Here is a 12,848-nt window from a genome sequence, read left to right on the forward strand (position 1 = left end):
TCAAAAATTAACACCAAAGTCCATAACACTATCAGAACCATTTTAGGGCACAATCACACAACAAGGGAACTATTCAGTAACAAGAAAAGATCTTTAAGTCACCATCTGCCATAGCTCTGGTGTGAATGTACACACATCCCCCTTTCTCTTTCTCTAATATCGACCAGAAACTCCTGGATAATTTTTTTTTTTTTTTGGCACAATCATTATCACAGAAAATAAGGAAAATAGAGCTCTTAACAATTCCTTGCTTCTGTTTAATGCTGCTTCTAAGTCGCTTCAGTCGTGTCCGACTCTGTGCGACCCCTAGATGGCAGCCCACCAGGCTCTGCCGTCCCTGGGATTCTCCAGGCAAGAACATTGGAGTGGGTTGCCATTTCCTTCTCCAGTGCATGAAAGGGAAAAGTGAAAGTGAAGTCGCTCAGTCGTGTCCGACTCTTAGTGACCCCATGGACTGTAGCCCACCAGGCTCCTCCGTCCATGGGATTTTCCAGGCAAGAGTACTGAAGTGGGGTGCCATTGCCTTCTCCTCTGTTTAATGGGTAGTATTTAACAAAATTTATTTTGTTTAAAAGATATTCTTCCAGTTTTCACTTAAATTTTAGAAAGAAATCATTACTCTGCTAGAAAAAATTAACTTTTCAATAAGTAAGTGCAGTCATTTCAGAGTCTTGCATTTGTGAGTTAGTTTGAGTATGTTAGTTTACAACAGCTTCTGGCTTCACTTCTTATGGACACAGTGTTAGCAGTGCTTAGGAAAATATTCCTACTAAGAAAGTGGATTCTTGTTATGATTTGATATAAAGATGGCAGTTTGTGTAAAAGATCCCAAGATTTGACTGGGAGTACATTCAAATTAAAGGGTGGAAAGGTCTCTCTATCCCTATTCAGAGTATGTAAAGAAATTTGTTTTAAAATTTCTCAATAGTTTGATCATGGGATATGTGCACATATGAGTGTAATTTTTGACACATTGCCTATTTATTTTGATAAATGAAGTGAAAAATACTTTCTCAAAAGGTAAGTGATTTTGTACTATTTTTTCCTTTCTGTTTAGTCTGGGAATTATGACCTTATATGCATGTACAATGCAAAATTATCTCATCACATTTGTGAAATAATTTTTTGGAAGCACCTATTGGTATTCATAATTTCTTAGGCCTGCCCAAGCTAGATAATCCAAAATTAAGTAAAAGTGATTTTTAGGGGGCTTTTGTGTATGATCATATGCAAGTTTCCCTGGGCTTCCCTGATATCTCAGTTGGTAAAGAATCTGCCTGCAATGCAGGAGACCTAGGTTCGACCCCTGGGTTGGGAAGATCCCCTGGAGAAGGGAAAGGGAAAAACTACCCACTCCAGTATTCTTGCCTGGAGAATTTCATGGACTTGTATAGTCCATGGGGTCACAAAGAGTCAGATATGACTGAGTGACTTTCACTCACTCATATGCAAGTTATGGAGGGAGGAAATTCTCATGAACAATGGAAATTATCCCCTAACTTAAATTTCCAGATATTTTGTCTTTATTTCCACTTCAATGCTGAGTGCTTATGCTTGGAAAAATAACTTTACAAAGTACATGTGTCTGTGAAATTATTAGAAAACAATTTTAGTTGTTAGGGTTTCTATGATTAGACTTGAATTGAACTTATCCCCCTTCTGTTTTATACAACATGTAATATGACCCAAAGGGTGCTTTATAAAACTTAATGTGTTTAAGAAATCATTAATGATGTTAATTAAGTTTGATCTTGCCTGTAGGATAGAACAATCTTGTAAAAAATTAAGAAAAGAAAAATTAGTATGTGTAACATTCCAGGCTAATTTTCTCTATATTACATAGCATCCCCGAAGTTAAGGTTAGTCATTACTTTTACTGTATCAGTTTTAGAGAGGAGCATTAATTTCACATCAGGTATTAATGGTTTTTACATAACATACAAAACTGTCAGCTACCTGTCTTATTTTTTGTTTATTATCAACACTTGAGTTGTAATGGCTTAAATTATACAAATACCTGTTTTTTGACTAAAATTTACACAATACCATTCAAAGCATGAATGGTAGAAAAAATGAGTGGGTCAGGCTTTCAGAGTAAATTTCATGAGGTCAGGGTGATATCATATTAATCTTTATTGAGTCAGATCATGGTACATAGTCTGTACACAGAGAATACCCATTCGATGTACATGTTGAATATGAGTGAATTTGTAATGAATGTAATGGGAAGTGGATCTAAGAAAAATGCAGAATTAATCATAAGATAATAGAAGCATGAGAATATAAGTACCTTAGAAAGGTTCAAAGTGATGTGAGAGTTTCGGGAAGACAGTAATTACCTCAGGTTACATACAAATAGAGAGGAGCAGAAATGTAGGAAGAATGCATGTCAAAGGAATTCTTCAGATGCCACTGGAGGGTAGAATTGTGAGAAATGGTTAAGGAGCAGTCCAGCCAGAGAGAACTCACTGCAAAAGGCACAGAGGTGGGACACATGGCAGGGGTTAAGGGATTGGTAGCTCCTTTGGATGGACTCTACTGTCAGGTAAAGATGGGAGGACATGGGAAGGTAGACATGCTCTGCTAGAATCGGAGAAAAAAGAGTGATTTAAATCATCTAATCTGTAGGATTGTCAAAATGCTCTACAATAAAGTATTTAAACAAATATCCTCAAACAAGTTGACAGCAAAAATTATACAGCAGCTTTAGGTAAATTGTTCGAGTTTTTAAAAGGCAGAGTTATCAGGTAAACACCTTAAGTTAAGCCCAAATTTGCTTCAGAAGTAGAAGATGTAACTTTGATAATCCTTTTAGCAAATGCATTCTAAAATTCTCTTTTGTATTAGTTTTACCTTTTGTGAATGGAATGAGCATATATATTTTTACATCCTCTTAAAGGTAAAATTATCTTACTACTTCTTTGCTTGCTTATTAGACCATCAAAATACTGGGCAATAAATTTGGTTATAAGAAATCTTGCATTTAGTATACATAGTAAAGAATCTGCCTGCCAATGCAGGAGGAGCAAGAGACAAGAGACACGGTTTGGTTCCTCAGTCAGGAAGATCCCCTGGAGTAGGAAATGGCAATCTAGCCTGAAAATTCCAGGCTAGAAGAGCAAGCTGGTAGGCTACAGTCCGTGGGGTCACAGAGTCAGACACGACTGAGTGACTAAGCACCATACAAAATATACATTTAAATCTTGATTCCTTATGTTTGTTTATTCTTTGCTTTTCATATATCATTAAAAATTATTTCTTGATTATACTTTTATAGGGAACATTTGAGAATACTTCTTGAACATTTGCATTCCCAGTGTATGGCAATGCTGTCATATGGCCTTTTGAAATTGTAACAACAATCATAATGAAAAGAAGCAGATGTTCATTGCTGAGGAGGAATCCTATGTGATGCTACTACCAAAATATACATCTTCCATCTCAAAAAGATATTTTTCATTTCTCCTTTCTCAGAATTTCCTATGTACATTATTCATTGCAGGAAATAAAATGTTAGAGGGAATATCATAATAAAATTTAAGTGTCATACCAAAGAAGAGCTTTTGGAAATTAACTTCAGAGATTTGAACAACTGCTTATTTCTTCTTTTTGTTTCTAGGAAGTGAAACTTTTAAACTAGATTTTCCTGAGATGGTTTATGGGTAGCTCATATACTAGGAAATATAGAAAGGTGCAGGAATCTAGGGAGAAGAAAATATTTGTGTCTAAAGAATATGTTTAAAAATTATTTCTAGTGAAATATTGTCTTCACATCTCAGTGGATTTTTTATTGAGATATTTTGATGTAATGTTACTTTATTGAGACATTTTTCTCAAAACTCACTGGGATAGGAATAGTTTTCTAGTACACATAGAGCATTTATTTGGAGTCAGTTTTGACTCCAAAATGCAGTACTTGGATGCAATCTCAAAAACAACAGAATGATCTCAGTTTGTTTCCAAGGCAAACCATTCAATATCACAGTAATCCAAGTCTATGTCTCAACCAGTAATGCTGAAGAAGCTGAAGTTGAATGGTTCTATGAAGACTTACAAGGTACCTTCTAGAACTAGCACACCAGAAAGATGTCCTTTTCATTATAGGAGAAGGGAATGCAAAAGTAGGAAGTCAAGAGATACCTGGAGTAACAGGCAAATTTGGCCTTGGTGTACAGAATGAAGCAGGGCAAAGGCTAATAGAGTTTTGCTAAGAGAACACACTGGTAATAGCAAACACCCTCTTCCAACAATAAAAGAGAATACTCTACATATGGACATCACCAGTTGGTTAATACCGAAATCAGATTGATTATATTCTTTGCAGCCAAAGATGGAGAAGCTCTATAGATTCAGCAAAAACAAGACCAGGAGCTGACTGTGGCTCAGATCATGAACTCCTTATAGCCAAATTCAGGCTTAAATTGAAGAAAGTAGGGAAAACCACTAGTCCATTCAGGTATGACCTAAATCAAATCCCTTATGATTATACAGTGGAAATGAGAAATAGATTCAAGGGATTAGATCTGATAGACAGAGTGCCTGAAGAACTGTGGATGGAGGTTTGTGACATTGTACAGGAGATAGGGATCAAGACCATCCCCCAAAAAAAGAAATGCAAAAAAGCAAAATGGTTGTCTGAGGAGTCCTTACAAATAGCTGTGAAAAGAAGAGAAGGAAAAGAAAAAGGACAAAATGAAAGATATACCCATCTGAATGCAGAGTTCCAAAGAACAGCAAGGAGAGATAAGAAAGCCTTCCTCAGCGATCAATACAAAGAAATAGAGAAAAACAATAGAATGGGAAAGACTAGAGATCTTTTCAAGAAAATTAGAGATACCAAGGGAATCTTTCATTGAAAGATGGGCACAATAAAGGACAGAAATGGTATGGACCTAACAGAAGCAGAAGATATTAAGAAGAGGTGGCAAGAATACACAGAAGAACTATACCAAAAAGATCTTCACAACCCAGATAACCATGATGGTGTGATCCCTCACCATCTGTCTAGAGCCAGACATCCTGGAATGCGAAGTCAAGTGAGCCGTAGGAAGCATCACTACGAACAAAGCTAGTGTAGGTGATGGAATTCCAGTTGAGCTATTTCAAATCCTGAAAGATGACGCTGTGAAAGTGCTGCATTCAATATGCCAGCAAATTTGGAAAACTCAGCAGGACTGGAAAAGGTCAGTTTTCATTCTAATCCCAAAGAAAGGCAATGCCAAAGAATGCTCAAACTACCAAACAATTGCACTCATCTCACTCATTAGCAAAGTAATGCTCAAAATTCTCCAAGCCAGGCTTTAACAGTATGTGAACTGTGAACTTCCAGATGTTCAAGCTGGATTTAGAAAAGGCAGAGGAACCAGTGATGAAACTGCCAACATCTGTTGGATCATCGAAAAAGCAAGAGAGTTCCAGAAAAACATCTATTTTTGCTTTATTGACTATGCCAAAGCCTTTGACTGTGTGGATCATCACAAACTGTGGAAAATGCTTCAAGAGATGGGAGTACCAGAAAAGCTGACCTGCCTCCTAAGAAATCTGTATGCAGGTCAGGAAACAACAGTTAGAACTAGACACGAAACAACTGATAGGTTCCAAATCGGAAAAGGGGTATGTCAAGGCTGTATATTGTCACCCTGCTTATTTAACTTATATGGAAAGTACATCATGAGAAACGCTGGGCTAGATGAAGCACAAGCTGGAATTAAGTTTGCTGGGAGAAATATTAATAACCTCAGATATGCAGATGACACCACCCTATGGCAGAAAGTGAAGTAGAACTAAAGAGCCTCTTGTTAAAAGTGAAAGAGGGGAGTGAAAAAGTTTTAAAACTCAACATTCAGAAAACTAAGATCATGGCATCTGGTCCGATCACTTCATGGCAAATAAATGGGGAAGCAATGGAAACATCGACAGACTTTTTTTGGGGGGAGCTCCAAATCATTGCAGATGGTGACCGCAGCCATGAAATTAAAAGACACTTGCTCCTTGGAAGAAAAGTTATGATCAACCTAGACAGCCTATTAAAAAGCAGAAACGTTACTTTGCCAACAAAGGTCCGTCTAGTCAAAGCTATGGTTTTTCCAGTAGTCATGTATGGGTGTGAGAGTTGGACTATAAAGAAAGCTGAGCACTGAAGAACTGATGCTTTTGAACTGTGGTGTTGGAGGAGACTCTTGAGAGTCTCTTGGACTGCAAGGAGATCCAACCAGTCCATCCTAAACGAAATCAGTCCTGAATATCCATTGGAGGGACTGATGTTGAAGCTGCAACTCAAATACTTTGGCCACGTGATGCGAAGAACTGACTCATTAGAAAAGACTCTGATGCTGGGAAAGATTGAATGCGCAAGGAGAAGGAGAAGACAGAGGATGAGATGGCTGGATGGCATCACCGACTCGATGGACATGAGTTTGAGTAGGCTCTGGAGTTGGTGATGGACATGGAGGCCTGGTGTGCTGCAGTCCATGGGCTTGCAAAGAGTCAGACACGACTGAGTGAAATGAACTGAACTGAATTTTAATTGTTTTATGATTCTTATTTGATAAAATGGGATTGAGGATCTTCTCAGTACCATCTCCTGGTGCCTTGTGTGTTGTCTTGGGTGCATACCACATATTTGCATAAAGTTCCAATAATGTAATAATGATAAAAATACTTATTTAATGTCAAAACTAAGAATATTGCTTATAGTTGATTCTCCAATCAAAGATCACTTGTTCTGATCTTAGTCCAGCAGAGACAATAACTAAATAATGATAATACTTTAGATTTAGACTAACATTTGCAGGTAACAATATTATCTACATTAACAATGTAACTAGCGGGTAAGAATAAAAATAATATTTATATTACTGATAACTAATTATAGGTAACAATTGTTTTAGTTTGTGCATTAAAAAGTGATTAAGTTCTTCACCTCAGTGAGTCTCAGTTTTTTCAACTGTAAAACAGGCTTTAGTAATCATTCTCACTTGTTTTGAGTTTACACAGCTAATAAGTATGAGAGCTGGGACTCTAACCTGCTGCTGCTGCTGCTGCTAAGTCACTTCAGTTGTGTCCGACTCTGTGCAACCCCATAGATGGCAGCCCACCAGGCTCTGCCATCCCTGGGATTCTCCAGGCAAAAATGCTGGAGTGGGTTGCCATTTCCTTCTCCAGTGCATGAAAGGGAAAAGTGAAAGTGAAGTCGCTCAGTCGTGTCCGACTCTTAGCGATCCCATGGACCGTGGCCTACCAGGCTTCTCCGTCCATGGGATTTTCCAGGCAAGAGTATTGGAGTGGGGCGCCATTGCCTTCTCTGGGGACTCTAATCTAGGACTGTTGAATCTGAAATGATGGCACTTTCTCTTAAGTAAAGGGTTAGTTGTCCTAAGAAATGACCTTATCTTATCTACTCAAAGGCTGTTAACTCCAGCTTTCATGTTATTTTTATTGCATCATATATTTGACCTAATTGCATGGTAGCAAACATTCAAAAATGAAAACGTTCAGTTAAGAATTCAGACATTTTTGTCTCTGTGATATTCACCACATGGTAGATATAAAACTCAGCATCAACAGCATCAAGAAAATTTTGAACTAACAATTTCAAGAATATATGATCCAATATCCTCGTTCTACTGAGGACAACACTGGATTGGTGGCTCTCTGTACAAAGCACAGCAGGGCTCTTCATGAACCCAATAAAAACTAAAAATGATATTACAGTAATGGTATTTTTGGAGGAAATGGTTTGCTCTTTTGGATTTTTCATTTAAATAGTCCTTTATATATTTGGAGAAAGACGGCATTCTGTCAAACTCTTAAGTAAACGAAAAGCAATCCAGACCATTTGTGTAAACTGGAAGGCACATAATTCCAGGGCGTTAGCAATCTTGAAGGAAATTACCGTTTGAATTCTTTTGCTCACTTTTATTACCAGATGGTTTAAGATTTTTAATAGACATGATAACGCTGATGTTATGGCCTGACAATACAAGAATATTCTATAGAAATCAGACAGTAAAAAAATAATTGGCTTTATTCTTTGTAATATATGAGTTCTTCACAATCTGGTGGGACTAAAGCATCATCACTTTGGCTCATGAGCTGTGCCAGAGTCTGAGTCACTGCTCACAGAGAAGTAAGAAATATTCCGAAATGACACAACAGAGTTTGTGACTTCATGACAATGGAAGGTGTGGGGAGTTTCATTTTACCGTATTAAAGATTTTTCCCTTTAATTTACCATATTTCATTGAATCTAAGATGCTACAATGATGCACATTACAGTTTATTGGTGTTAGCTGAAACCTAGGTTGCATTCTCTCAACTTAAATCTGTATTATCCTGAGCTGAATGAATTCTCTCCATAATAATAAAATAAAAATAATCTAGGGCAGCAGAAATATTTTTCCAGTTTCTGTTAGTTTATCAGTCCTCACAATATAATTGAGTGCCTCTTTCTGCTTGAGGAAGTGCTAGACATGACAACCTGGGACTTGGCCTCAGAGAGCTTACAGTTATACGTTCATTTGTGAAGCAATGTGATAGTGCAATTAATAGTCATATACAGAAGAAATTATAGCACCTGTCAGAACACAGGTGGGGTATGTGGGCTAAGAGCAGGGTTCTTAAGTTCTTAATTACAATAATTACTAATAATTGCTAATGACAATGATGCAACATATGCTCTTTTTTTTTTTTTTTTATAAATTTATTTATTTTATTTGGGGGCCAATCACTTCACAACATTGCAATAGTTTTTGCCATACATTGACATGAATCAGCCATGGGTTTACATGTGTTCCCCTTCCTGGACCCCCCACCCACCTCCCTCCCCATCCCATCCTTCTGGATCATCCCATTGCCCCGGCCCTGAGCCCTTGTCTCATGCATCGAACATGGAATGGTGTTCTGTTTCACATATGATAATATACATGTTTCAATGCTATTCTCCCAGAACGTCCCACCCTCACCTTCTCCCTCAGAGTCCATAAAATTGTTCCATGCATCTGTGTCTCTTATTCTGTCTCGCATATAGGGTTATCGTTACCATCTTTCAAATTCCATATATATGCATTAGTATACTGTATTGTTGTTTTTCTTTCTGGCTTACTTCACTCTGTATAATGGGCTCCAGTTTCATCCAACTCAGTAGAACCGATTCAAATGTATTTTTTTTAATGGCTGAGTAATATTCCATTGTGTATATGTACCACAGCTTCCTTATCCATTCGTCTGCTGATGGACATCTAGGTTGCTTCCATGTCCTGGCTATTGTAAACAGTGCTGCGATGAACATTGGGGTACACGCGTCTCTTTCAATTCTGGTTTCCTCGGTGTATATGCCCAGCAGTGGGATTGCTGGGTCATATGGCAGTTCTATTCCCAGTTTTTTAAGGAATCTCCACACTGTTCTCCATAGTGGCTGTACTAGTTTGCATTCCCACCAACAGTGTAAGAGGGTTCCCTTTTCTCCACACCCTCTCCAGCATTTATTGCTTGTAGACTTTTGGATAGCAGCCATTCTGACTGGTGTGAAATGATACCTCATTGTGGTTTTGATTTGCATTTCTCTAATAATGAGTGATGTTGAGCATCTTTTCATGTGTTTGTTAGCCATCTGTATGTCTTCTTTGGAGAAATGTCTGTTTAGTTCTTTGGCCCATTTTTTGATTGGGTCGTTTATTTTTCGGGAATTCAGCTGCAGAAGTTGCTTGTATATTTTTGATATTAATTGTTTGTCTGTTGCTTCATTTGCTATTATTTTCTCCCATTCTGAAGGCTGTCTTTTCACCTTGTTTATAGTTTCCTTTGTTGTGCAAAAGCTTTTAATTTTAATTAGGTCCCATTTGTTTATTTTTGCTTTTATTTCCAATATTCTAGGAGGTGGGTCATGGAGGATCCTGCTGTGATTTATGTCGGAGAGTGTTTTGCCTATGTTTTCCTCTAGGAGTTTTATTGTTTCTGGTCTTACATTTAGATCTTTAATCCATTTTGAGTTTATTTTTGTGTACGGTGTTAGGAAATGTTCTAGTTTCATTCTTTTACAAGTGGTTGACCAGTTTTCCCAGCACCACTTGTTAAAGAGATTGTCTTTTCTCCATTGAATATTCTTGCCTCCTTTGTCGAAGATAAGGTGTCCATAGGTGCGTGGGTTTATCTCTGGGCTTTCTATTTTGTTCCATTGATCTATATTTCTATCTTTGTGCCAGTACCATACTGTCTTGATGACTGTGGCTTTGTAGTAGAGCCTGAAGTCAGGCAGGTTGATTCCTCCAGTTCCATTCTTCTTTCTCAAGATTGCTTTGGCTATTCGAGGTTTCTTATATTTCCATACAAATTGTGAGATGATTTGTTCTAGTTCTGTGAAAAATACCATTGGTAGCTTGATAGGGATTGCATTGAATCTATAGATTGCTTTGGGTAGTATACTCATTTTCACTATATTAATTCTTCCAATCCATGAACACGGTATATTTCTCCATCTGTTTGTGTCCTCTTTGATTTCTTTCATCAGTGTTTTATAGTTTTCTATATATAAGTCTTTTGTTTCTTTAGGTAGATATATTCCTAAGTATTTTATTCTTTTTGATGCAATGGTGAATGGTATTGTTTCCTTAATTTCTCTTTCTGTTTTCTCATTATTGGAGTATAGGAATGCAAGGGATTTCTGTGTGTTAATTTTATATCCTGCAACTTTACTATATTCATTGATCAACTCTAGTAATTTTCTAGTAGAGTCTTTAGGGTTTTCTATGTAGAGAATCATGTCGTCTGCAAACAGTGAGAGTTTTACTTCTTCTTTTCCTATCTGTATTCCTTTTATTTCTTTTTCAGCTCTGATTGCTGTGGCCAAAACTTCCAAAACTAGCAACATATACTCTTGCTTACTATATAATGAATGGTTTTCTGCCCCTTTAGTTGGTATCAGAAATCAATAATTCTCTCTTTAAAACTAACATTTACTAGTATATTAGGTTGAATAATATGAAATTGACGTTTCTATAGGTTAAAAATAGCTGAATTGTGGCAATTCATGTGACTCAACCTGTTCATCTTGCTGAATAGAAATTTCCAAGTGAGTCTTTCATGCTGTTTTGTGCCTTCTTTTTTGCTGTTGCTTAGATCTTTTGAGAAATACAAAATCAGTACTTTTCAGTTTTGATGAATCTATCCCTCTTACCAAATAGCAAAATTTATATACTTATTTTTTTAACATGTGATTGGGAACTAGAAGAAAGAAATTTTGAATTAAAGTAGTAGATTTGTTTCCTTTAATTTAATCATTGGCCTCTAAGACAACCCTCAAGATTCCCAAGATGACATGAGATACTACCAGATCCTGTAAATAAACTTGTCCAAGTTAAGTAACTGTTCTTGGACATGAAAATCCATTGACTTGTTCAGCATACAGTCAAGAGGAAGGTTCAGACTGTTTTTTGGAAGTGACCCCACTCCTATCTTAATTCTGAGTTCTTTATGGTCATCTTTTTATTCAATTCCAGTTGGTATCGAGACCTGTATCCATAAGAAGTAACCCTACCATTCAGCTAAAATGTTCTGAAACTTTCTCTAAGAGATGGGATAATGGAACTACTATACATATGGATCATTAGCAATTTGACTCTTAGAATTGTTTCCACTCCAGTTTCTACTGTATTGCAGGATCAATAATCAAGCAATCTTCTTTCTGCTGGAAAGAAATGAAACATGATGACTTAAATTTTTTAAAATGTTTGAATCCTTGAGAGTTGTTTTGCCTTTAGAGAGTGGTTTAGAAAACCACTAAGTCTTTTGAAGCTAAAGTAGAATGATAAGAATTTTTGAAAAAATGAAAAAAATAGAAATTTGAAAAATGTATATTTTAAAATTTCAGTATGTGATAAGATTTCTTTCATTTACTTCTGGTGGGAATGTAAATTGCTACCATATGTTACAGATGGTCATAGATAATTAGGTATAGTACCATGCAAAAAGTCAAGATATAAAATTATATACAAAGTCTCAGTTATTAAAACAATAGGAAAATTAAAAATTTCATGAAGGAAGTATGTCAAATTATGAATTTCAGTTTTATTTAGGGGCTTCCTGGGGACAGGAGACAGCTTCTCAGACAGCTTCTGAGGGACTCCTGCCCAGGGGAGGAGTCCGTATACATACGATTTTTTTTTTTCCTTTTTTTGGCCTGATAATCAAACACACATCTTGGTAAAAAGTTATTACTAGTCACAAGAATCATGTATCTCAGTTAATATTTTTAATGCTTATCAACGTATGGAAGATGCAAGAATCTGGGCCCAATGAAATTCTTCCTTAGATATACATTCTATCTAAGGGTCATATAGACAACGCAGATATATCCTGCTTTATCCTGAACTCCTTTCAGGGTGTACTTGTACATCAGCGATTGCAGTGGCTAATGACTTGATCTTTGTGGAACCAAATGGTGGGCAACTTTCTTTTATTTACAGGGTGTAGATGAGGAACAATAATTTTCCTTCTATCCTATGGTTTTGGCTGAGAGTCCCTGTAATTAAATGACAGATTAACATGAGAAAAGCAAACAGAAGTTTAATAACATTTATGCCTCCTGTATGGGCTTCACAAGTGACTCAGTGAAGAATCTGCCTGCCAGTGCAGTAGATGCTGGTTCGATCCTTGGGTCAGGAAGGTGGTCTGGAGTAGGAAATGGCAACCTGCTGCAGTATTTTTGCCTAGAAAATTCCATGGACAGAGAGCCTGGTGGACTGCAGTCCATGGGATCGCAAGAATTGAGCACGACTGAGCTACTGATCACACACACGCATACCTCCTGTATGTAAAGGAGATACCCAGGAAGACTGAGTAACTCCCTGAAG

The 12,848-nt window shown here is 37.0% G+C and overlaps 1 protein-coding gene across 22 annotated transcripts in view; it reads left to right on the forward strand.

The window, feature by feature from the left end:
- The window catches only part of LOC145529023 (uncharacterized), a 1,122,255-nt gene that overhangs the window by 508,872 nt on the left and 600,535 nt on the right, over positions 1-12,848 (forward strand). The window contains exon 8 of one of the 22 annotated variants that reach the window (XM_081548506.1): positions 3,278-4,789. The exons of the other annotated variants lie outside the window; for them this stretch is intronic. The gene's annotated coding sequence lies outside the window, so the exon portion shown is untranslated. Of the gene's footprint in view, positions 1-3,277; positions 4,790-12,848 lie in introns of those variants that run through there. 22 annotated transcript variants of the gene reach the window in all.

This window comes from Giraffa tippelskirchi, chromosome 12 (assembly GCF_054371585.1).
Source record: "Giraffa tippelskirchi isolate mGirTip1 chromosome 12, T2T-mGirTip1v1.2.pri, whole genome shotgun sequence".
Taxonomy (NCBI): Eukaryota; Metazoa; Chordata; class Mammalia; order Artiodactyla; family Giraffidae; genus Giraffa; species Giraffa tippelskirchi.